This window comes from Lygodium microphyllum, chromosome 10 (genome assembly GCF_053477565.2).
Source record: "Lygodium microphyllum isolate KBCC chromosome 10, Lygodium_microphyllum_v1.1.10, whole genome shotgun sequence".
Lineage (NCBI taxonomy): Eukaryota > Viridiplantae > Streptophyta > Polypodiopsida > Schizaeales > Lygodiaceae > Lygodium > Lygodium microphyllum.
Window position 1 is genome coordinate 3689197 of NC_141144.1, and position 25321 is coordinate 3714517.

The following is a 25321-nucleotide window of genomic DNA, read 5'->3' on the forward strand; positions in this document are numbered from 1 at the left end:
AACAAGGGTGACCTCATCGAACCTCGAGGGAAAGGCAAGAAAGGTGCTGACATAACATGTAAGCCTAGTAATGAGAGCAAGGACCTGTTGAAAGAGTTGATACAAGCACAGGTTGAACAACAAGAACCAATGAGTGAGGCCATGCTCGAAACAAGAAGGTTAGGAGACAATGCCAAGGACGGGCTTTGGACTTACAAATATCATAGAAGACCCCAAAAGAAGCCCAAGTCTTATAGACAAAGGCACCGATGGAGAGCCAGCACAACGCCGAGATGGATATCCGAGGTAGCCATTAGTGCTTGGCTTGGAACGCTTGAACAATAAGTGGTCCATGGGTCTTGGTGGTTGAGCTTAAGCTCGCCTCTACAAGGAGTTTTGGCATAGTTTTATAGTAGCTCAATTTTCATATTCCACCCATTTAAACTTGGCAAAGCTACCAAAGCTTAGATATAAGAATATTTAGCCCTTAGAAACTTGAAGGTAATCTGGGATTATAAGATGCCTTATCCTATTACTTTGGCTTTCATTCAAGTCCAAACATGGCTTTACTGCCAATTGGTTGTAGTTGTGATCGATAATGAATGGTAATAGATGAAGAGATTTTTCCATCACTATCAGTAGATTGACGAAGAAATACAAGAAATTTTTTGACTTCTTTGAACATCTTTAAATCACATTCTTGTATGCAATTGAAAAATTGCATTTACATAATGTCCTGTGGCAGTTGTCTTGCCATCCAACATATGGAGATCAACAATATCAACATGTATGGAATCTTGTAGTACTTGAGCCAATAAAGTTGTAACTCCTTGGATTGAACTCATAGCATCTTCATATGCCACCCTAGTACTCCTTGGGTTGAGCTCATAATATCTTTATATGCCACCCTAGTCTCTCTTCTTACTCCTTTTACTTTCTCATGAAAACGGCCACATGGTCTTGTATTGTGCCCATCAAGTAATTTTTTGAATTCATTGTAGGCATACCTATAGTTGGTGGAGAATGGAACCTAATGAGAATAAGCAATCGACTTTGAGTTATATTAATATATAAGAAATAATACCATAATACGCATGTAACTAATAATTTAATAGAATATAGGTAATGATACAAAATCAACCAAGACCTCAAGATAAAAATGTAATATTCTTGCCATAGTGTTTCATATCAAGAAACAAATTTGGGCTTGAGACGTTTTAAAAATTACTCGTCGAGCTATCACATAAGTGACCACACGTAATTTTCTTAATATCAAGTCTCGCATTAAATCAATTCTGCAATCTGACACGAGAAGATGTCTCAATGTTTGCAGCCAACAAAAAGCAAAGATGCCTTGTAAATAATATTACAATGGCTTGATCATATAAGTTTTCTCACATTATATTTAATTTAGCATTCCTGATTTCATTTAATGCATCAAAGTTCACATTGACTTCATAACCGCAAGACAAATCGCAAAAGCCTTACTTGATAGACGAAGAACACACAAGAACAAGCATGATATTAAGTAAGTTAAGTATCAAAGAGTATGACATGACTTTGTAAACTAGATAAGTCATGAGGTAACTTGGCCAAAATCCACCAGATGTCGTTTTGAAGAAAAAAGATGTTTTCGAAAAGATAGACCAAAGTTCATGACTTTTTTACACATGGAGGGAGAGAAAGCATTTAAAAATCATCCCCATGCCACCATCCAACAAGTAAGCAATCAAAATGCATTTTTAATAAAGCTCACTTGGTTCTTGATGACAAGTATCCAAAAGAATGGGTCGACTGCATGCTCCCCCTCATGCCTATAAATACATCCTGTCTCCTTTACAAAGAAAGCAAGAAGGAAGACCTCTTGATGATGGAAAAATTGATCTACTTCTATTTTCCATTAAAGCTTGAGCCTTGAAGGAGGAAAATACTCCCATTCTACCTCATTTTCATTTTTTAAACCCCCTGTTACGCCTTTGTCCCATAAGTCCATACCGCTAAGCGAAATGTTGGCGAAATTTTTATGGAAGATCACCAACTCTCCCTAAACTACGATGTCAATTTCCCTTGACATCCATGGCTCTGAGTGGTCGTAGAAATTAAAAAGCCCATTTGAAGCAAGGGAAGCAAGGAATGAGGGCAATGGAAAAAATGACATAGTAAGAATTGGCCAAAACCCCGTTAACTATAAACCCGATAGAGGTAACATCTCGTCGGTTTAGAAAAAATTAATGTTATATAAGCTTATCGTTATATTTGACTTTAAACGATTATAAACGCATTCTAAAGAAAATGTATATGAATTGTTGCTTAGGAAAATAACCTAAGTAATATAATAATTAACTATTCAGTGAAAAGACTCTTTCACTTAGAAAAGGATTATATACTTGCCATTAAAATATATATTAAATATATTTTATTTCACGATATTTATTGTTATTTCATTAATGATGCATGCGATCATAAAAATAGAAAAAAGGTAGACATTGTTAGAGAAGGGAATATTTTAAAAATTTTCCTCAAAAGTGACTATCTCTATTTCATTTTGCTAAGGATATACAAAAACATATGAATTTTATAATAATTTATAGAAAATAATTTAGATAATATAATGAAATAATCAATGCATTAAATCAATAGAAAAATGTATAGGAAAATATATACTAGACATGCATAAATTAGGTGCATAGTAATATAATTCGATGTTTGAAAGATGAAAGAAAAATTGCACTTATGATTTTTGCATTTCCTAGAATAAAGTTTTTAGAAAAACAATCATCATTGCACTTAGGACATAGCTAAATGAAAATTGATCTTTCTAGATAACGTTGAAAGTTCGGCAAATGGTTAAACATCATCAATTAAACCACGTAATATGAGTAGAATAAAATTGAAAAAAAATCTTGTTGAACACACACACAATGTAAATATTAATTATTATATTAGCAAGAGTGTCAATATCATGAGTTGAACCATGTATGAACTAGTGAGAAAACCTAACCTAAAAGATCGAGAATCTTGAAGTGAAAATAACTATGAAATACTCGACAACCCTGAAACTATCAATATAAGAAAATTAAATAAATATCGAAAGTTTATAGGACTTGTTGGACATTGATAATAATTTATTGATACAAATTCTAAAGTCTAAACAGACTTGGAAAAGCATTTGAAAAGTCACGGGTTAGGGCGCAGGACATCACATGAATTGCTTGCCATAGGTATAAATGCCTATGCTATCTTTTAGGGTGGAAATACCAATTTTTTCATAAGAATAAAATAGACTTTAGATTCGCGAGATAGCTTGCAGATCCCAAAAAAGAGTTGCAAGTAGGAAGCGAAACCCTAAGAAGGTGGGACCTTAAAAGAGAAACCCTAGATTTGGGTGGGCTGCTTCCTATGCTAAAAACACTTGCTGATTTTTCTTTTTGATTTGCAGATGTTAGATCTGATTGAAAATATATAATTAGGATAATAAAAGGAAAGATCATGCTATGTCTCCCCCACGGCTAGACATGGAACCCTGGTCCAAGGGGGATTGCTTTGTACCGCTGCAAGGAGCTTTGGACCTCGACCCCGATGGTGAGAGGTCGCTCAATGAGGAATCCGTTAGACAGGAGGAGGCGGGAGTGCCAGGGGGGCTCTAGCGGTAAATCTCTTGATCGCTCCTAGGAACTGCATGACTCTCACACGAATCAAGATGGGATCCTAGAGTCCTCTGTACTAGTGAAGGGATGAAAATATTGGAGGGTATCTTTTCTTCTGCATAGATAGAAGGGATTTTTACGTGTACAAAGGTTTATCTCCTACGTAGGCAGAAGGGAAAAATCATTGTAGTTCCTTGATGGACCACTAAAACGTGTTGCTAGGGAATTATTAGGCATGCTCGTGATACGTGGTATCAGAGCATAATTGAAATTAAAAGTATCTATGGTTTTTAAGACCAACTGTTCTAAGTAATAATCAGCCTGCTAATTGTTAAGGGATAAAATTTAAAAAAATAATGAAGTTTGGAACTAGTTCCTTATTTTTCGAGCAATGTACACATCTGCATTGAAATCCATGAATGATGAGTGAAGAAGAGAAATGATGAGGATATTCGATTGCCTATATGATCCATTCCATGTGAATCACGAAAGAAGATGGTTTTGGGATGAGTGTTATTGTTACATCGAGGCCGATCGATTATTCAACATGCAGACTAATTTGAAATGCCTTGAATCAATGGAAAATTTAAAAGTAGTTGAGGCCTTTATCTTTTGTTCGTCTAGAAGGAATCCACTTATGATTATCAGTGGTTGGTAGATACATCTAGACCGTCATGTCTATGACAAGGTGTTGAAGGTAATCCAAACCGACAGGATTATAATCCAATGACATCGCAAGTATCAAGATTATCGTATTCATGGTTTCCCAGATCTACCATTTCCACAATATAGGTTTCTGGACATAGACAACAATTGGCCTACTTTCTTCTACATGAATGTAAGTGATATCCATCCCTAAAAAAGAAAAGATATAATGATATTATCTTGTTTTGGAAATTGTACATATCATCCAGCCTATCCTATTAATGCTAATGTATCTCTACTTGTAAACATCTACCATTTGTAAATAGCTCTTACTTGTAAAAATCATAGCTTATGGCCTACTGATAATAAAAGATAATAGCGGCTAGATTTTGTAAAAATATTGTGCTGTTTGGCCTATCATTGTTTTACAAAACTAGTAAGAAATTTAGGAGAAGAAGTATCTCCTTAAGTAGGTTAAGCCACCAAAATTCGATGGCAAGGGCAAAGACGTTAAAGCCAAGGTAGAGATTTGGATTGAGACCATGGAGGACTACTTTACTACTACGGGAACTACCCTTGCTATTAATCAGTCTATGATTGCCAAGTTGAAATTGACTGGTGAGGCATGCTTGTGTGGAAACAGTAGTGTAAAGACCAGGGACTTACTGAGACAGCTATTACCTGGGAAAAGTTGAAAGAAGCTGTGCGTGGTCGATATTTGCCACCAGCTTATCGCACACTAAAAATGAATGAGTTCTTTAACTTAAGACTGCTGGGAATGAGCTTGGAGGCATATTACTCAAAGTTTATCTCACTACTTAAATATGCGCCTTCCATGATTGTTGCTCAACAGGTGTCTAAGTTTTGTCACGAATTGAATGCTCCTCTGACACATGCCTTGAATCTATGTGTCCAACTAATCTGCAAGATGCTTTGATTTGCGTAGCATCTCTTGTTCAAGAGATTCCATCAAAGCCAAAGAATAATAGGCTTTAGAATCAAAACAAAGGGACTTCACGGGGCTATGTTAAGCGAGCCCAAGGTCATCGTCGTCCACCTAGTCAAGGAAAGAGGGCCAAAACAAATACAATCGAAAACTTCATACCTACTGGAAGGAATTTAGGAGTACCTAGGTGTTTCCACTGTAATGAGCCAGGCCACTTTAAAAGATAGTGGCCAAAGCTTGGCCAAATTCCTTGCCAAGGACAGTAAAGAGGTCAGAACCAAGCTTCAATTGCAAAAGGAAAAGCATATGCTATAATTCTTAAAGATCTTGAAGAAGAGGGAAACCCAACTATGGAAGCCGATATGGAGAGGGCATCAGCTCACGCCACCCTCCATAAGAAAAGCCCAAATCGCCAATTTTTGGTAATTCAAACACCATTAGAATATTAGGGTAAGTCCTTTAAAATTCTGATTGACTGTGAAAGCACACACTCATTCATGTCACCAAAGTGTACCAAGAAATTAGGTATAGACACAATACCTACATCTAGCTTGCTTGTGGTACTTGCCAATGGAAAAGAAATGACATTTAGCTTGGGAAGCAATATCTTTGAAATGGGATTTAGTATCATGAATTTAGGGGCCTATGAATGTCTATTGGGTATGGACTAGATAATCCCCAATGACACACATATTTAGTGCAGAAAAGGCCAGGTGACTTTTCAAAATCTAAAGGGGAAAAAAGCGATGACCCAATGTGAGGCATGAAAACCCAAGGTTCAACTAGCTAAATCATCTCGCATAATAAAAGAAAAGGATTACTTGTGTATCTCATAAAATTAAATAAGGTTGAACAAAATAATCAAGACAAGGGAGAGCCATATTGGATGAAGGAATATGATGACATCTTTCTAGAAGAGCTAATTGAATTACTACCTCGAAGAGAAGTTGATCATGAGATCAAACTTGAACCAAGAGCCACTTCAATTGCTAAGAGTCTATATAAAATATCTATCCCTGAAGCAATTGAGCCGAAAGAGCAACTCAAGTAGTTATTGGATCAAGAATACATCAGACCCACTAATTCACCATGGGGAGCCCCAGTATTGTTTTGAAAGAAAAAGGACTGAACTCTTCACCTTTGCATTGATTACCGAGGTCTAAACCAGGTAACAATCGAGAATAAGTATCCGATCCCAAGAATAGACGAGCTACTTGATAGGCTACAAGGGGTGAAAAACTTTTCCAAGATTGATATTCGATCTGGTTATTACCAAATAAGGATCAAGGAAGAAGATATCCCCAAAACTGCCTTCAATACTAGATATGGTAATTTTGAATTTCTTGTAATGTCTTTTGGTCTAACTAATGCACCTGTTACATTTAATAGATTAATGCATGTCATTTTTTGACCTTATCTTGAATGAGTTTATCCAGGTCTTCTTTGATGACATCCTAACATACTCCAAGAGAGACGAATACCATGAGTTGCAATTCGCATTGTGCTGGACACAATGAAGATGCACAAGCTCTATGCAAAGGAAAAAAGCGTGCCTTTTTCAAAAGACAGATGGAATATCTCTGATTCATAGTATTTGTTAAAGGAATCTCTGTAGACCTAGCCAAAGTTAGAGATGTTCAAGAGTGGCAACCTCCAATGATAGTTAAGGAAGTGAGAAGTTTTTTAGGGTTGACTGGATGGTATAGAATTTTCATTAAAAATTACTCCCTAATAGTTGCACCTCTTACTAATTTGCTGAAAAAGCAAACTACTATTGTGTGGACGCCCATTAAGCAAGCTAGTTTTTAGCAGCTCAGGAAAAGTTTGGTAGTAGCACCCACTTTAAAGCTGCCTGACCTAAGTCAAGAGTTTGAGGTAGTAATAGACGCAAGTTCTCTTGCACTAGGTTGTGTGCTTATGTAGCAAGGTCATCAGATAGCCTATTCTTCAAGAAAACTGAAAATTCATGAGAGAAATTATGCCACCCATGATCTCAAGCTATTAGCTGTGACCCATTCTCTCAAATTGTGGTGACACTATCAGCTTGGAAGCAAGTTTACTTTGGTCACTGACCACAAAAGTCTCAAATGGATCTTTATTCAACCAGATCTCAACATGCGGCAACGTTGGTGGATTGAAGTCTTGCAAGAATTTGATTTTGAAATCAAGTTCAAACGTGGAAAAGAGAATGTGATTGCTGATGCATTAAGTGGTAAAGACTTTTTGAATGCACTTATCATGGAAGGGCCATCTAAAGGAGAGATTTTAGCTACCATGTTATTGATGCCTATCAATCTAGTCATTGAGCTAGCTAAAGAAGAGGGAGACAAGGATCCTAAGTATAAGCTAATGCTTAGAGAAATCCTAGTTAAAGACACTGATCCTAAGCTCAGAGTCAAGTACTAAAATTTCACTGTGGATGATGGACTTGTCTATTTCAGGACAAGGCTATGCATTCCCCTTACTCAAGTGTTGAAAAAGAATATATTATGGGCAGGAAGCCCATGACTCCCCGTTCTCAGGACACCTTGGCTATGCAAAAGCTCTTAATGCAGTCAAGAAAAGTTACTACTGGGAAAGACTAAAGCATGATATACTCAGATATGTTATTGAGTGCCTAAGTTGCCAACGGGTGAAATCTGGGCATGTCAAAATGCCAGGCAACCTCCAGGCACTTGACCACAGATGAAATGTGAGTTCATCAGTATGGATTTCATAGTGGGCTTACCTTCTGTTCAAGGAGGGTATAATTCAATCATGGTGATTGTGGATATGCTGACAAATGTCACTCATCTTATCCCAGTCAAGACCAACTACAAAGCTTCAGATATTGCACGACTGTTTGTGAAAGACATCTTTAGGCTTCGTGGATTACCTAAACGGATCATTAGTGACCACAAATCTCTATTTATGTCACATTTCTAGAGAAGCCTGTTTGAAGCAATTGAAACCTAGCTTGCTTTAGCACAGCTTAGCATCGCCAAATTGATGGTCAAACAGAGTGGGTTAATCACGCCATTGATGATATACTGAAATCTTACTGTTCCAAAGAACCGACAAGGTGGGTACAGTATTTGCCCTTAGTAGAATTTTCCTACAATGCGTCATATCACCAGAATATTCAAATGACTCCATTTCAAGCATTATATGGGCAAGATTGTTTGACGCCACTAAATTTCTCTACAACCCTAAAGGTTGAGGCTTCTAAGAAAATTCTAGAAGACATGGACGATCAGGTCAAAACTATCAGACAAGACATCTAAGCTGCTAAAGACCGCTAGAAAGCATATGCTGATCTAGGACGGCAAGAATGTATCTTCCAAGAGGGAGACATGGTTTTCATCCTTGTACACCCAAAGAAGAGTTCTTTGTCATTAGGAAAGTTCAAAAAGTTGAGTCTAAGGTATAGTGGACCATACAAGGTTCTCAAATTCCTAGGAGCTAATGCCTACAAACTGCAACTTCCTGATCATGTGAAAGTCCATAATGTATTTCACGTTAGTCTTCTGAAAGCTCATGTGGCAAATCAATATCATATTCTTGATGGACCAACAAAGTGTAATGCCTAGTCAACGAGCCCTTAAACTACAGTCTGATAAGATTCTAGATGTAAAAGAGAAACCTTTGAGAAATAGAACCATTAGAGAGTATCTTATCCAGTGGAAAGACTATCTTGAGGAGGATGCCACCTGGACAGAAGAGATAGCTCTAGAAAAAGAGTTTCCCATTTTTTTTTTGAGATGAGGACATCTCAAATCCTCTAAGGAGGAGAGGATGTAATATTCCCGCCATAGCACTTCATATCAAAAAACAAATTTGGGCATAGATATGAGATACTGTTAAGCCAGAATAGGCTATACAGAGAATTCCATGTCAGCCTCAACTAAGGATTTCTCCTTCGCAAAAGGCTAAAGAGTTCAAGTTTCATACACAGCCTTCTTCACATCAACAAGTTGTGCAGGAGTGTGTCAACATTGTAAGAAGCTTATTGAAAAAGCCTCTTCTTCATCTTCTGTACTAAATGTAATTCAAAATTTTGAATATGAGGATAATCCATTCAAAGCAGCTCCATATCTGCGTTCCCAAGACAATGAATCATGGATAGCAGAGATACATGCCTTGAATTGGACTCATCTTGCCCTTACAGGATTGATTGAGAAAATGGAGTCACTCCAATAGATATCAGATCAACTACTAGTCTTATGCCAGCAGACCCAAAAGCTTGTAGTGACAAGGACAGCCCCTATACTATCTGCAAGTACTTCACTAGTACCTATAGCAAGCACTGTCACAGATTGGTCTACTTTCTCAAAAACAAGACTTCAAAAAGGTTGGAATTTGCATTTTGCCTCTCCATCTTCAGGAACATTGAATGTACACCATATGGTTTCCTCTAAAGACTCTTCTAAAGGAAAAGAAAAAGAGATTATACCTACTGGAGAAGGAACTTCCAAGTTCAAATCCACAGAAGATCCTACCACACCAATTCTCCCTGTTTGTTATGAAGACTTGGAAGACTCAAAAGATCTACTCCAAGAAATCCAGAACATCTACTGTCCTATGGTAGAAGATGTACATGATACAATCACTGGTACTTGGCTACATCAGCCCACAACCCCAAGTCTTTTCCAAAAATCACTTCAACCAGGTTCCATAGCTATTGAGTTAGCTGAGTATTTAGAACTTATGTTCCCTGACTAGTCAGAAAAGGACTATCATATTGCTTTTGATCAAATTGATGATGAAGATCTCGCCAACATTCATAGGCAAAGAGCAGAAAACAAAGTGCTCAATCAAATGCCACTCAAGATTGATCCAAAAGAAAAAGATAGTGATGAACTGACTAGGCATGTTCACAAGAGGTTGGATCCTAGAATTATGGTGAAAGTATAGAACAAAATCCACCTCATCATCCTTCCACAGAATTACATGCATGGTATTACCATGACCATGCCTATTTTGAGCAGAACCAAGCACATGCTATCACTTCATCAGATGAGGATGGAGAAAGTGTGATAGAAGAAGAATTTGTTCCCATTAACCCTCACAGATCTCGTAGATCATGGACTTCTGTACTACGAGCACATATGAATGCTCATCATCAACATCGTCATCATTCTAGTAAGAAGTCATCTCAAAAATCTTTTGAAATATCTCCTGTAAATATGGCCATGCCACTTAATGCTACATCCAATGCCTCTACTTCTAAACCCTCCTACAATAGTTTCTAAAAAAAAATAGGAGTCCCAAAGAAGGTCAGGTCTTTCCCAGTTTCGTCCATTGATGGCAAAACTGTGAGGAGAAATACAATCACTCAATACAATCACTCCAAAGAGTTTTTCTCAACTACTTGTCTTCATTGAAGATTATTTGTTCTCATCCTGCATCCTACACTTCTTACATCAGTTGAGCAACTCCACTCTCTTCGTCTAGTCCCGTGGCTGTCTGCACTTGTCATTGAGAATTCCCCCCATTCCACTGTGTTTACCCTGTGTTTGGTATCAAAGCCAATACACTTACCAACTTGAGAGAAGCAAGGTAGTCAGTGACGCTTAGAGGTTTAGCTCGTGTTAGGCAGTGAGGCTTGTGTGTGCCATGTTTGTCGTGTTTTGAGTGCTTAAATCTTCTTCAGTATAGTAATCCCTATGGCTTCATCTAAGCAAGGTGGAAATGTGTTCTCCTCTGCACTCAAGACCCTTTCTGAACGATACAAATCCCTTGGGAATTTGACAATCATAGTAGACAAAGCTCAACCTAGCTCGAAGTGGATACTTCCAGAAATTGGTGCATCTCATATCTATGGTGAGAATCAAATCTTCAGGTTTAAAGCTTCAACCGTTTACATTGAAGATCAAGGTATCTTGACTATAGGAGACTCTCTCTCCAAAGATCAACATGTTAACTTACTCTCTCTTGTATATCCACAAATACAAAAATACAAAAGTAAAAAGGATTACCCCTATATCTATCTAGGCTATAGAGCAATAGGAATCATTTCTCTTTTTGTTAGAGGTTTGAATGCATCCTACATGGCTGCTGTCTTAGACACCTGCCATCTCAATCTACATGACATGATAGTAGGTGCGGATGTATCACCCCTGTCCAATGGTCCTATTTTCTTTGAACTACGTCCCAACTACGTAATAGCAATAGATGATCCCTACTTGCCTGCATTACTTATGCTCCATGTTAGGACAATGGGTTTGCAGATGAAGGCATCCTCAACCCATCTAGCCATACAATAGAGAATGGTTTTCTGATGTATGTCATTAGCCATCCCTAGAGTAGTAGAAGGTGTAAATTGTTCAAGGATAAGGGACAAACTATTATAATGAAAGCTGATGAGATTACACAAAGGTTTCTACTTGATTGTGTAAGTTGGTCAAAGATAGATTTGCCCCATGAATGGCAGCTAGATATATCTTCAATAAAGAAAAAATAATTACTACCTCCCAAAGCTAGAAAAGTCCAAAATATCAAAGGAAAAACTTTGTTTCTTCCTTAGAATCAAATAAGAAATACTGTTAAGGCCAAACATGCTATACAGAGAATTCCAGATCAGCCTCAGCTAAGGATTTCTCCTTCGCAAAAGGCTAAAGAGCTCAAGTTTCATACACAACCTTGTTCACATCAACAACTTGTGCATGGAGTGTGTCAGCACTGTAAGAAGCTTATTGAAAAAGCCTCTTCTTCATCTTCTGTACTAAATGTAATTCAAAATTTTGAATACAAGAACAATCAGTACAAAGTAGCTCCATATCTGCGTCCCCAAGACAATGAATCATGGACAGCAGAGATACATGCCCTGAATTGGACTCATCTTGCCCTTACAAGCTTGATTGAGAAAATGGAGTCACTCCAACAAATATCAGATCAGCTGCTAGTCTTATTCCAGCAAACCCAAAAGTCTATAGTGACAAGGACAGCCCCTATACTGTCTGCAAGTACTTCATTGTGCCTACAGCAAGCATTGTCACATATTGGTCTACTTTCTCAAACAAAGAAGCCTCAATGAAGACAAGTAGTTGAGAAAAACTCTTTGGAGTGATTGTATTACTCTTCTCTCCAAAAACTTATGTTTCAAATGATACATATGAGGAGTATTTATAGGCTTGAGGTTGAGTTACAAAAGGTTTCCGCATAAAGAGATAAGAAGGAATCTCTTGAGTGCGGGTTGAGTGGAGCATTCATGCTCTTTTTGGGATGCCCAAAAGATTGTATACAATATTGAAATAATAGAATATTATACAATACTTTTTCTGTAGTAGTGTCAAGGTGGTTGGTGGGATAAAAGAACTGCCACAGTGTTTTGGATGCCGAGCACATGCTCGAAAGTGACGTCAAGAGCATCAAAGGAAAGTGACCATCTCAATAGTCTTTTATTCCCAATTTCATTTGGGGCTTACATGCTTTAGGTCAGTGCAGATTGTGAAAGGCACAAATTCAATAAAGAATCTAAAGGCTTTAATGGCCTTTATCATTGCCAAGATCTCCCGCTGATAGGAAGGATAGTTTTGCTGAGTGTTGGAGAATATGCTTGAGGCATATCTACATGGATGTAATTCTGAATAGTCTTCTTCTTCACACAACCATGCTCCCACCTGAATTCAGAGGCATCTGTATACAAAATTAATGGAAAACCAGAAGGCAATTGTAAGGGCAGAAGATGTTTACTAAATTTTTAATATTTTGTACCACCAGAGTATGGATGGATTGCCAGTGGAAATTATCCTTTTGAAGCAAAGGATATAATTATTTTGAATAATAGGGATGATTAGGGGTTGAAGAATTAATCCAATTTAAGCAACCTAGTAGCTATTGAAGTTGCTTCACACTAGTCAAGACTTCTTGCATATCAAGTATCTTTTTGAGTACATGATCTTGTAACTTAATTTGACCTTGATGGATCTCTATTCCCATCTATTGTTGTTTGGAACATAATGGACTTTGTCAGTGACAAAACTATTCCTGCATCTTCCATTGCCTTTGCAAACTAAGATAAATGTTCCAAATGTTTTTGGATGTCTCAGAGAACACTAGGATGTCATCAATGTAGGTTAGACAGAAGGGAAAATTTCCAAAAACTGTCTTTCCATTCCTAAAATTTAGTTAAAGCAATTTTGATTTCGAGAAAGACAAGACTATCCATTGGTAGTGTCCTTGTGGTACACAAAAAGCTGTTTTGTAATGATCTTCTGTCTGGATAGGTAATTGCCAAAATCCTAATTTCAGATCAAATTTACTGAAGATATTTACTTTTTTCAATCTCTTGAGAAGCAAATCTTTTAGGGGGATTGGGTGACCATGCCCAATCAAAAATTTTGTTTAAGGGCTTGTAGTTAATGACCAATCTCTTTTTTCCCCGCTTCTGCTCCGAATGTTTGTTAACATAAAAGGCATGGCATGCCCAGCGCGAATTTGTGGATTCTATTAGCCCTTTCTCTAGAAGAGTCTGAATCTCTTCTCTGCATATGATTAGATCTTCATCTTTCATATATGAGTAAACTGCTTTTGTTGGAGTAGTAGTATCTTTGATCGGAAGAGAGATGGCATATTTTTCTCCTTTCTCTTTGTAGACCAAAGGATCATCATGCATAAATGTCTGGAGATGTTGTTGAATCTTCTGGATCTCTTTATCACGTTTGTACATTTCTTCTTTTAGACAATGGGCACTGGCAATAGTTTTTGAGGGAGCAATTGCTTCATTGATCGAATAGATTGTTCGACCAATCTTGGGAAGGAGGGGAAGGTCCACCTTTTTTCTCTTGTAAGAAATGGAAAAGCGATCAGACCAAAAATTATAGGGTACCAGATGTTGGACGATATCTGTACCGATGAGCAAGTCATACCTCATTTGTTTCATTAATTGGACTTCTATAGGCACCTTAACCTTACCGATCTGGAGGTATGCTTGAGTCACATATTTAGGGTGATCTTTTTGTTGTTGGATAACTCCACAATGATTGGAGTTGTAGCTTTTATATAGCCCTTAGGGAAGAGCTCATACGGGGCTATAGTCAAACTAGATCATGTATCTAGTAGAGCATCAACAAAAAGAGAAAATTGAGGCATGTTTTTTAGTTGTACACAAACCATTAGAATTGGACCACTAGTGTCAAGTGCATTGACTCTATGGACTCTTGATGATAAAGCAAGCCTTACTTGATTTATAGGTGTTACTGAGGCATTTGTAGAGGAGGCATTGAGTTCTCAAGAATAGCCGTTGTACCTTGGGCTAATTCTTTTTGGCTTGTCAATATCCTTATGTGTACTTTACATAAGGAGTGAGGTTCTTGTTGCATTAGTAAGAAAGCATTTACCATGTCATTCCCGGCTTGTTGAGTTCCTACAGTGATAGGAGAAAATGATTGCAGTAGCTGGGATGATGCTGTTCTTGGTTGATGGGGACTTTCTAATTTGTGAGGCACAAATATATTAGCTTGCCCTTTAGTCTCTGGAGCAAGTGTTCTTGGTTTTGGCAAGTCATGAGGATTTGAGAAAAATTATTGTCTAACTTTGTTCTTTTTTTGTTGTGTCTTGATGAAGAAGTTGTGGATGAATTAGAATTAGAGGATTCTGATGAGCTATCCTTGACCTGTTTACCTTTTGATTTTCTTGAGAAATCATTTCTAGAGGTGAAGAAGAATTCATAAACTTATTTTTTCTTCCTGGGGTATGTATTTCATGGGCATTGACTAGATGGGATTTAGTCGGATGGATGATATCATCACCCGAGTCTTCAACGGTGTCTGATGGTGTAGCTTCATCAGTAGAGTATTCACTGGGGGTTGATTTTGCAGTATACCATGAAGTACTATCTTCTTCACATTCTGTTTCTTTAGATTCTGTCTGTTCTTCTTCTTCATTTTGTGTGTATCCTTCTTCTGCATTCTCTATGTCATAATCAATATCATAGGAATAATAGTCATATGAGTAACTGTCATATGAATAGCAACAGTCATAATCATAGTGATGCATATTTACTTCTATAGAATTAGCTTGCTCTTTGTCTTTTTTCGGACATTTGTTTGCTAAGTGTGAGGGGCTTCCACGTATGAAACATTTCAAGTCCTTCTTTTTGGAGGTCTTGTCATACTCTCTATTTTTATCAAACCTGTAATGATATTTTCCTTTTCTGGTTCTATGTGAATTTGAATGTCTTGAATGTCTTTGTCCATGGCTTTGCCTGTTGAAGTAATGTTTTGGGGGATGTCGGTGTTGATGGTTATTGCGACTTCTTCTGTAGTAAGAAGGTTCACAAATGAATTTCTCACATCCAAATCCTGCATCAAACTTTGAAGCATGTTTCGGATAGATTGTGGGAACTTTTGGTTCAACTGTGTCATCTTTTGATGGTGACACACTTCTTTGATTGTTTGTTCGATGGTCTGGATGATTTGACCAACTCTATCTGTGAAATCTTTGTTTTCACTTTTCATTTTTTGTTTACAGTAAAATGGGATAGGTTGTGGGAAAGAACAGGCTAAACGTTCTTTCATGGAGTTATCATGAGCTCCCAATCCTTCATACAATAAATCTCTCATATAGATTAAATATTCTTTGTACAATCTTGGGTCACACAGTTTGCCTTTGAAAAAAGTTTCTCAAGCTTCTAGAACATCATCTAGTTTGTTTCCTACTAGCTCACCTAGTAGTAGCTCAAAGAATTGAATGGGATCAGCATGCTGGGCTATAGCTAGCTTAACTTGCGAGTGTATTGAAACCCACCATTGTTTTAAACCACCTACAAAACCATAAGTCATGGTATTGAGGATGTTAATCCTGTTTGTCTATGGTTTTTCTACCATTTTCTGGCCAACATAGGCATACATCATATATATAAGGAGTTTTATCTCCTCAGGGGTTTTGCCATCAATGGACCAATTTGGGAAAGAGCCGACCTTCTTTGGGACTCCTATTTTTTTGTAGAAACTATTGTAGGAGGGTTTAGAAGTAGAGGCACTGGATGTAGCATTTACTGGCATGGCCATATTTACAGGAGATATTTCAAAAGATTTTTGAGATGACTCCTTACTTGAATGACGACGATGTTGGTGATGAGCATTCATTTGTGCTCATAGTACAGAAGTCCGTGATCTGCGAGATCTATGAGGGTTAATGGGAATAAATTCTTTGTCTATCACACTTTCTCCGTCCTCATCTAATGAGGTGATAGCATATGCCCTCGATTCTGCTCAAAACGGGCCTGGTCATGGTAATACCATGTAGGTAATTCTATGGAAGGATGATGAGGTGGATTTTGTTCTATACTTTCACCCATAATTCTGGAATCCAGCCTCTTGTGAACATGCCTAGTCAGTTCATCACTATCTTTTTCTTCTGGATCAATCCTGAGTGGCATTTGACCGAGCACTTTGTTTTTTGCTCTTTGTCTGTGAATGCTGATGAGATCTTCATCATCAATTTGATCAAAAGCAGTCTGACAATCCTTTTCTAACCAATCAAGGAACATTAGTTCCAAATAGGCAGCTAACTCAATAGTTGTGGAACCTGGTTGAAGTGATTTTTGGAAAAGACTTAGAGTTGTGGGCTGATGTAGCCAAGTACCAGTGATTATATCATGTACATCTTCTACCATAGGACAGTAGATGTTCTGGATTTCTTGGAGTAGATCTTCCAAGTCTTCCAGGTCTTCATAACAGTATAAGTCCTTGTCAGGGAGAATTGGTGTGGTAGGATCTTCTGTGGATTTGAACTTGGAAGTTCCTTCTCGAGTAGGTATAATCTCTTTTTCTTTTCCTTTAGAAGAGTCTTTAGACGAAACCATATGGTGTACATTCAATGTTCCTAAAGATGGAGAGGCAAAATGCGAATTCCAACCTTTTTGAAGTCTTTTGTTTGAGAAAGTAGATCAATTTGTGACAATGCTTGTTGTAGGTACTAGTGAAGTACTTGCAAACAGTATAGGGGCTGTCCTTATCACTACAGACTTTTGGATCTGTTGGCATAAGACTTGTAGTTGATATGATATCTGTTGGAGTGAATCCATTTTCTCAATCAAGCCTATAAGGGCAAGAGGAGTCCAATTCAGGGCATGTATCTCAGCTGTCCATGATTTTGTCCATGATTCATTATAAGGGCAAGCCTGTAAGGGCAAGATGAGTCAATTTTCTCAATCAAGCTTGTAAGGGCAAGATGAGTCCAATTCAGGGCCTGTATCTCTGTTGTCCATGATTCATTGTAAGGGCAAGCCTGTAAGGGCAAGATGAGTCCATTTTCTCAATCAAGCCTGTAAGGGCAAGATGAGTCCAATTCAAGGCCTGTATCTCTGCTGTCCATGATTCATTGTCTTGGGGATGCAGATATGGAGCTGCTTTGTACTAATTGTCCTCATATTCAAAATTTTGAATTACATTTAGTACAGAAGATGAAGAAGTGGATTTTTCAATAAGGTTCTTACAGTGCTGACACACTCCATGCACAACTTGTTGATGTGAACAAGGTTGTGTATGAAACTTGAGCTCTTTAGCTTTTTGCGAAGGAGAAATCCTTAGCTGAGGCTGATCTGGAATTCTCTGTATAGACTATTCTGGCTTAACAGTATCTCTTAGTTGATTCTGAGGAAGAAACAAAGTTTTTCCTTTGATATTTTGGACTTTTATATAACTTTGGGAGGTAGTAGGGATTATCTATTGCTATTACATAGTTAGGAGACGTAGTTCAAAGAAAATAGGACCATTTGACAGGGGTGATACAACAGCACATACTATCATGTCATGTAGATTGAGATGGCGGGTGTCTACGACAGCAGCCATGCACGCTGCATTCAAACCTCGATGGAAAAGAGGAATGATTCCTATTGCTATATAGCCTAGATGGATATAGGGGTAATCCTTTTTACTTTGGTGTTTTTTTATTTTTGGATATACAAGAGAGAGTAAGTTAACATGTTGATCTTCAGAGAGAGTCTCCTATAGTCAAGTTACCTTAATCTTCAATGTAAACAATTGAAGCTTTAAACCCGAAGATTTGATTCTCACCATAGATATGAGATGCACCAATTTCTGGAAGTATCCACTTCGAGTTGGGTTGAACTTTGTCTACTATGATTGTTGAATTCCCAAGGGATTTGTATCGTTCAGAAAGGATCTTGAGTGTAGAGGAGAACACATTTCCACCTTTCTTAGATGAAGCCATAGGGATTACTGGACTGAAAAGGATTTAAGCGCTCAAAACATGGCAAACATGGCACACACAAGCCTCACTGCCTAACACGAACAAAACCTCTGAGCATCACTAACTACCTTGCTTCTCTCAAGTTGGTAGTCAGTGACCCCTCAATGATTGCATTGAATCAAGTAAGCAATTCAACACAAGAAGACACCTCAATGTTCGCAGCGAACAAAAAGAAAAGAAGCCTCGTAAATAATATTACGATGGCTTGATCATATAAGTTTCTCACATTATATTTAATTTAGCATTCTCGATTCCATTTAATGCATTAAAGATCGTAGTGATTTCATAACCGTAAGACAAATCACAAATGCCTTAATCGGTAGACAAAGAACACGCAAGGACAAGTATGATATTGAGTAAGTTAAGTATCAAGGAGTATGACATGACTTTATAAACTAGACAAGTCATGAGGTAACTTGGCCAAAAACCACCAGATGAAGTTGTTTTGAAGAAAAATAAGTGTTTTTGAAAAAATATGCCAAAATTCATAACTTTTTTATGCTTGATGGGAGAGAAAGCATTTAAAAATCATCCCCATGCCACCATCCAACAAGTAGGCAATCAAAATGCATTTTCAATAAATCTCACTTAGCTCTTGACAAATAGCCAAAAGAATGGGTTGATTGTATGCTCCCCCTCATGCCGATAAATACACCCCCTCTCCTTCAGAAAGAAAGCAAGAAGGAAGACCTTGTGATGATAGAAAAATTTGTCTACTTTTCTTTTTCATTAAAGCTTGAGCCTTGAAGGAGAAAAATACCCCCCTTCTACCTCATTTTCATTTTCTCTACCCCCTAGTATGCCTTCGTCCCATACAGTCATACCGATAAGTGAAACACTGGTGAATTTTTTTCTGGAAAACCATCAACTCTCCTTGAACTACCACGTCAATTTCGCTTTACATTCATGGCTCTACGTGGTTGTAGAAATTCAAAAAGCCCAAGGAAGCAAGGAATGCGGTCGATGGAGAAAATGACGCAATAGGAATTGGAAAAACCCCCGTTTTTACTTCAAACTTGACAGAGGTAATATCTCGTCGGTTTGGAAAACATTAATATCATATAATCTCATCGCTATATTTGGCTTTGAACGATTATAAACACATTCTAAAGAAAATGCATATGAATTGCCGCTTAGGAAAATAACCTAATATAATAATTAACTATTCAATGAAAAGACTCTTTCACTTAGAATAGGATTATATTTTTTTCATTAAGAAAATATATTAATTGTGGTATATTTTGCGATATTTATTGTTATTTCATTAATGATGCATGTGATCATAATAATAGAAAAAAGGTAGACGTTGTTAGGAAAGGGAATACTTTATAATTTTTTCTTAAAAGTGACTATCTCTATTTCATTTTGGTAATGATAAATAGATGCATATTGATTTTATAATAATTTATAGAAAATAATTTAGATAATATCATGAAATAATCAATGCATTAAATCAACATAAAATTATATAGTAAAATATATATACTAGATGCGCATAAATTAGGTGCGTAGTAATATAATTCGATGTCTGAAAGATGAAAGAAAAATTGCACTTATGATTTTTGCATTGTCTAGAATAAAGTTTTCGGAAAAAAAATCAACATTGGACTTAGGACATAGCTAAATGAAAATTGATCTTTCTAGATAGTTTTAAAAGTTCAGTAAATGGTCGGACATCGTCAATTAAACCATGGAATATGATAGAATACAATTAAAAAAAATCTTGTTGAAAACACATGCAATGTTAATATTAATGATTATATTAGCAAGAGTGTCAATATCATGAGTTGATCCATGTATGAATCAGTGAGAAAACCTAATCTAAAATATTGAGAATCTTGAAGCAAAAATAACAATGAAATACTCGATAACCCTAAAATTATAAGTATAAGGAAATTAAATAAATATCGAAAGTCTATAGGACTTATTGGACATTGATAACAATTTGTCAATACAAATTCTAAAGTCTAAATAGACTTGGAAAAGCATTTGAAATCCTGGTAAGTCTAGGTTAGGGTAGGATAGCGCATGAATTACTTGCCATAGGTATAAATGCCCATGTTATCTTTTAGGGCGGAAATACCAAATTTTTCATAATAATAAAATAGACTTCAAATTTGTGAGAGATAACTTGCGGATCCCAAAAAAGAGTTGCAAGTAGGAAGTAAAACCCTAAGAATAAGGTTGGACCTTAAAGGAGAAACCCTAGATTTGTGTGGGTTGTTTTCCTATGCTAAAAACACTTGTTGCTGTTTCTTTTTTATTTGTGCATGTATTGATGGTTGCATAGGAAAGATTGATTGTGCTTGCAGTAGTTAGATCTGATTGAAAATATATAATTAGGATAATAAGAGGAGAGATTGCGCTATGCCTCCCCCATGATTAGACGCGGAACCCTGCTCCAAGGGGGATTGTTTTGTACCGCCACGAGGAGCTTTGACCGGACCTGACGGCGCGAAGTCACTTGGTGAGGAATCCGTTAAGTAGGAGGAGGTGGTAGTGCGAGGGGGCTCTGGCCATAAATCTCTTGATCACTCCTACGAACTGCCTAATCCTCACACAAATCACGATGGGATCCTTGAGTCCTCGGTAGTAACGAAGGGACACAAATCTTGGAGGTTTTCTTTTCTTTTGCACAAACAAAAGAGATTTTTCAGTGAACGGAGATTTATCTCCTGTGTAGGCAGAAGGGGAAAATCATTGTAAATAACTTTGTGAAATAATAAATAAATAAGTTTTGCCAAAAGATTGTTTTCTATGTCTTTGTGTTGTGCCCTAAAAATTGTGTGAAGAAAACTATGATAATGGTTTAATTAACGAAGCTGCTATTATATGCCATAACTTAATGTGATAGGTAATTAGAAAACTAAAGAAAACCGTTTGTGGGAAGCGGGTGGGCGAGATCCCTGGTAGATCTGTCCTGCGGATGGGTGGTCTTGATAAGCTGGGAGTTTCTCTCAAGAGATTGAACGAAACATTAATTAGGAAAAATTAGGTAGAGCCGAGCATTGACTTATCTAGGGCCAGGTCTTAAAACCTTGATTAGAAATTATCTTAGGGGAAAGGTGCGGCGACTATGCTGGAACTCTGTTAAGGTTCCTTGAATCCTAACCAGTTTATTGGAAAAGAACATTGTAGTCCATGAACCAAGGGTAACTACGATCGCTCTAGTCGGATGAGAAGCCCTTGTGGGACACCTCTCATGGAGCTAGTTGATGCATAGAGACCTCAGTTGTCAAATTAGGACCCCGAGCTTGTAAGTTGATCCTCGTGGGGATGGCCTGTACCTTCCGTTACAGGGTGGACTTTGGGAAACCTAGACAATAGACCACATGCATTCTCACGAGTGCTAGGCAAAGGCATCTAGGATAGTTCTTTGATGGACCGCTGAAACGTACTGCCAGGGAATTGTTAGGTAGGCACGTGACAAAAAACAACAAGATGTTTATACACTCCATAGCTCACAACTTATAGGTTTTGAAAATGGATAAACTAAGTTTGAGTAATCTTATAAATAAAACTCTATAGAAAAACACTAAATAAATATACATGGTACATGCATGTATTAGCTACACTTATATTTTTTCAATCTTAGTAAGCCTTTGGTATTATAGTTTCCATATTTTTCCAATCTCAAGAAGACTTTAAGGAGAAACCTATATGGAAATGTGTAGCCTACATGTGTGAGACGATCAAGATAATTGCAGCTATGAGTTTGTTGGACAAGTGCATACAAACCACATTGGAAGCAAAGTGAACATTCGATGATTTGAGAAGAGGGGCTTATCCATGACCATAAGCATGATCTTTTTGATGAAACTATTGAGTTAGTTGACATTTCTTCCCCTCTTGAAGAAGTATGCCCAAAATATTTGCCTTCTCCTATCTCTTTCCATCTCCAAGATTTTTTTAAAAAAACATCCTCTAAAAAAGTATCTAGACGCTTTATAGATGTAGCATGTGTCTCAAAAGTGCAACATGAGCCTTGATACATATTTCAATCCCATTTGCATCAAAGCATTCAAGAATTTTATGAAGTCCCTACCTTTTAGCCCATGAAATATAGGCATTTTCCTACATTTCCAAGAATATACAATACTTTTGGTAATGTTTTAGTAATAGCTCCAACCTCCCCTTCTTGCAAATATACCAAAAGGCCTATTGTAATGAAGAAAGCATTTGAGAATAAATACTTCTAATTATGAATACACTTGCATCTTTTGTATCTAGACTTTTGGACCTAATTAAAATTTTGAAAAAGGGTTGTGCAATGTGATAAAAGCAAATTGCAATGTCTCTATGTATTTTGTCTTATGTTGTTTAATTGAACAAGATTTAGTCTTAGAAGTTTATCCAGTCTTGTTAAATGTTTTGTTAAAATAATGGACAATGATAGTACCTTGAATTTTTTGTGTCATCAGTGTCGTTATCATCATCTTGGAAATGTTTGAGATATTGCTAAGTGACATGGATGTTGTTGATTATGATAGCATGCATTTGTATTTATAATGGAATGCATGACATGAGGTTTCCTAGCTTAACATGCTAGAATTTCCCATCAAAGGTATGCATACTAAACCTATTGGGAATATCCCAGGAAAAAACTCTTATGGAGCAAGGAATTCTAGGAAACTATTTGAGTACCATGTTTCACAATAGATTATGAGTTATCAAGGCTACTTTTAAATATCTAGTCACAAAGTTCAAACTAGAAATGTGGCACAAGAGCACAAAATTTGAAAGAGCAATAATTATTGATAAGTGTGTTTGTGTGGCCCTACATTGGCTTGCTAATGATTCAAACTTGGAATGGGTATCAACATTATACAATTGGTCATTCTAGATTTTTGTGATGCTTAAGTGATATCTAAATCTCACAACACGTATATAGAATGGCCAGCTCTACAACAATAAAAATGTTTTTTGATGCATTACAAAGCATTCAAGGAATACCATTTTTGGTTAGTGTGATTGATGCAAACCAATTATTACCCCCGAGAAGAAACCATAAGATCATTTTAATAGGAAGGAGTTCCATTCATTGATATTTCAAATCACTATGGTACTAAGTTGTGCTATTGAAATTATGATGTTGATTAGGTGGGTTCAATATATGAGACTTGTATTTCCAACGTATGGAGTTACAGCAATAATATGCGAATGGAGATTTTGGTAAATTTTTTGCATGATAATCATATCTATCCCTTTCAAAGAGCAATGATATCCTATGTCCAAAGCACTAGTACTAGAGCTATATACAATCAAGCACCCATATGCTAGTCAAGAGAGTGTTTGGAGTCCTTAAAATTCAAATTTTCATATTATTAAAAAGTTTTGAAATTCATCTACAAAATGTTTAGAAGATGGAGGTAGCATATGTAATATGTGCAATATGCATAAAGACAATTTTGATGATGCATAAATACATGAAGTTATAGCTAGATTGGAAAGAGAAATTGAGGTATCTCATTGTGTGAGTGTAGATCAAAGAAACAATTCAAGTAACGGTCTAGCAAAACTTGTTGCATTAATGAGTATAGGAGCAACACAAGCAATTCAATGAGCTAAGTTAGTAGAGTTTATGTTAGGATCCAACCAACTTAATGGAGTAGCATAAAGGGACAATATTGCTTAGTATGTGCCAAGAGAAAAAGTTGTAGATGCAACAACATATTTTGAGATGATCATCCTATGTAAGAGATTATAGTGATAATGGCATTGTCTCTAGGCTACATGACACGCGGGAACTTGGAAGGAGGGGTAACACATCTATTATTTACCCTCTTTCTCCTCTACTCTTTATTTTGTATTTTTTGCTTTATATTAGTTGGTTAATTAATATTTGAATTTCTTAATTGGTATTTGGGTTTCTTGATCTATGTTTTAATCTTAATTCATATATATTTGAATGCTCAATTTGATATTGATTTGGAGTGTCAAGGGCACATGTATTGCTCATGGAATGTAAGCAATGTGTAAATAGTGGTTAACAAGTTATAGATAAACACTTAATCCAAGGAAAATGTGCCCACCACCTAATTTGTAAATGGATTGATGCCTACCCAACACCAAAGATTCTATGTCCACAAACTATGCCATGGCTAGGTTGGCATTGGTGGTGTCTAACCAACTTAAGAAAGGGGCAATTTAAGCATTCATGATTTCACCTTGCAAAGTGTGAGAAAAGAGACCTAAGAGTGAATTGAGATCTTCAAAAGGAAACTTCTTTGTGATAATCAATCAACATCTTGTCCTATATGAAGAAGAAGCCCTCCAACCAAGGACAACCTTAGTTAGAGAGGATAATGGAAGTTCTATTAAGGTTTGGCAATTTTCTTTGGTTGGGATGGAACATTGACCATACAAGCTATTGTGCAAAATCATTAGCTCAACATGCATACAATGGAGGATCAATGCGTGAGGATCTTAAGCTCTTTACTAAACAAAGAATGAAGGATCTACTCAATGAAGTAAGAATAGTATTCAGAGCCCATGCAACCTTCTCCTTTCTCACCAGATAAGCAAATATATGCTTTGTATTCTATGGTGATGTTGTTTTTCCTATGTCATGTCTCAAGTTCTTTCAAAACAAGAATCTTAGAGATGGTTTGGTTTTTCTTAATGTGAGACATGTGTGTCCCTTCACCAATTTATATTTTTTATTGAATAATTTTATAATTATATTTTTCCCTTTTGTCTTCTATACAACTAAAGAAGTTATTGCACTCAATAGTATTGTTGGATTTAATGGGGATTTGGTTTACACTCTGCCATGCCAATAGATTCTAATCCTAAAGACATTCTACATGAGGAATGTCCTATCTGGATTGCATTTCCACATCTCCAGCCACATAATTAATTGGATAGTATTACCCATGTTGTTGAGTGAGTCCTCTATCTTCCTGTA